The sequence below is a fragment of the Poecilia formosa genome, unplaced genomic scaffold (genome assembly GCF_000485575.1).
Source record: "Poecilia formosa unplaced genomic scaffold, Poecilia_formosa-5.1.2 Scaffold460, whole genome shotgun sequence".
Classification (NCBI taxonomy): Eukaryota; Metazoa; Chordata; class Actinopteri; order Cyprinodontiformes; family Poeciliidae; genus Poecilia; species Poecilia formosa.
The window spans coordinates 26,159-28,682 of record NW_006800399.1 but is presented as its reverse complement, the minus strand read 5'-3'; positions in this window follow the sequence as shown (position 1 = coordinate 28,682).

Genomic DNA, 2,524 nt, shown 5'->3' with positions numbered 1-2,524 from the left:
CTGTTTCAGTATTCGCATAACTGAACTTGTGCCTTAAGGGTAATATTCTCTGGGTGAAATTCCCAGGGTGGTGGTGTTGAGCAATTTATTAAAACTAAAATTCCACAAAATCTGAGTTTCATCTAGTGTCGCCACACTAGCAAAAGTAATAAAGTGAAAACTGAACTCTTGTCTGTTTGTTTAGGTCAATGTTCTCCTGGGCCCCAAGGTCAGAAACCTGACCCGACATCGTTCCGGTGTTTATTTCTTCAGTCATCCTGAAAGGTGAGCGCTCCATCCAGTTCTGGACTCTTTCCTCTATGTTCTGCCTACCTCTTTAATGCCTGTGATTTTTCAGACAAATACCTTGGATTTATAATCAAACACAATGATCACACAGAATTTTTAATGTGTATTAATATTCCAAAGTGCTTTTATTTTTAAGTGTTGTACCTTAAAAATAAGGTACAACACTTGCCTTATTCAAAAATAAGGTAAATATGAGCATCTCTTTTCTGAGATGCTCATATTTCAAAAATGTGTTGCAGGAGGAGAGCTGTGGTAGCACAACCCACATATGAAGGCTTCAGTCCTTGGTGGTAGTTGTAGGTTTGATTCCTGGTCTGGTGACATTTGTTGCATGTCTTTCCTCTCTCATTACCCTCTTTCCTGTCAGACTACTTTCAAATAAAGGCCACTAGAGAGAAACAAAATAAAAATGTGTTCAAGGACTCTGGAGTCCCCTGTCACCTCCCTCTGTTTGGCTGGAGAGATGAGAAAATGGAGAACCTTGATGTTTTGGGCTTGATCCTCTTTTATCTTTATCGGGGCCACCATTCTCCTGAGAACACTCTAAAACTTAGTGATTTTCCAGCCATGGGTTCTAGGCTATATGCCAGCACCTCAGTAAAGTCTGGAGCTAAAACACAGATGAATTACCAAGACTTATTCTACCAAATGGATTCATGTGGGCCACAATCTGGATCAGGAGTCAAATGTTCTTCACTTTTGTAAATACAAACTGCTTTATTTCAGTACTTTGAATATTCAGAAATCTCTGCAGTTTAAGTCTTTAATCTCAAACCCAGTGCAAGAGCCAGAAGTTTTGAGTACAAGCGATAAAAGTTTTAAGAAAGACATGAAATCCTGCATTCAGACTGATATGTGCTCTTGGATTATGGCAGCAAAATTTCCCCGTATCAGAGGACACCAAGGAGGAGCTATTTGGCCACAATGAGCGGCATAAATGAGCACTAAGTCTATCTGCACTCGGAGTGGTTGCCATGGAGATTAGTCTTAGTATTTCTCAAACATGCATGACAGTCAAAGCAACACTCCAGGTACGTTTCGGATGAGGGAATAACAAAAGATGTAAAAGTCAATTTTACATAATACTCCCTCTTTAAATGTGGATCCTAATTCCTATTGGTAAAAGAACTGTTCAAATAATTCCTTAAAGTCTCCTGTTCAGTATGAGAATCAAACAGATGACTTGAGGTTTAAGCAGCCATAACGGAAGCAGCATGTTGGTGTCTCTCTGATCCTGACTGTACGTTCAGCACATACACCCCCAGATGATCTGCACAGAGAAATAATTGTTCAGGAAACAGCTTGTAGGATTATCATGTTGGTCTTCATGGGCCGAATCTCTAATTACTGGGTTTGGCCGATNGATTCAGCCCAGTGAAGAACTTTCACACTCTTCTCGTCACGCTTCACGCTGGTTTTATATTATTTTATTAGTAGTAGTAGTATTTTTCCGGTTATGCATCATCCATATCAGATGCTTTGTCGACTTAGTCAAACAGAGTTAATGCGCGCAGCTGCGCGGAGATCTGAAAATCTGGTCCCATAAACTCGACCAACCAGAATAGTTTCTAATGTAATGAGAGGAATCAACACAGTTAAAGACTTGCAGGTAAATTTATTTATTTCCATTTTATAGAGGGGGAACAGATTATTTCAGGCGGCTGAAATATCCATTCTCTCCTCTCCTCCCCCCATAACTTTGGGAAATAACGAGCAACTGTTTCCAAATTCTCAAAAATTATGTGTGATAGCATACGAGACATTTCCTTAATCCAGTAATCTGTCATATTTTACATTAGAACGGGATTTACCAAAAAGTCTACACTCTTATCTTTTCAGGAAGTCTTTATTTTTGTGCCCTGCCATCAGCCAGCTTCCCTCCTCTTGTATCAGAAATGAAAAATTATAAATGCACACTACGTGTTGGAAACCTGTGTTTGTTGACTGATTTTTATTTGTCAGGCTTGAGACAAAAGTTGGAAAAAGATCGATTCTCTTGGCGTTTAAAATAACACAAAACAGCATAAAAAGACCTCCACACAGGACCTCGTTTATTTATTTATTTTGATAGTTGCCAATTAATCGGAAAGTTACAACATTGACATGATTATATGAGTAGTTTTTACAGAGAAATCGATCAGAAGCGCCGTGAAAATGGTCAGATCCGCTGGATCCATCTCTCTGGCTACAATGCGCGCTCCTGACACAGGAGGAACAGAATTTCGTACAAGACCGG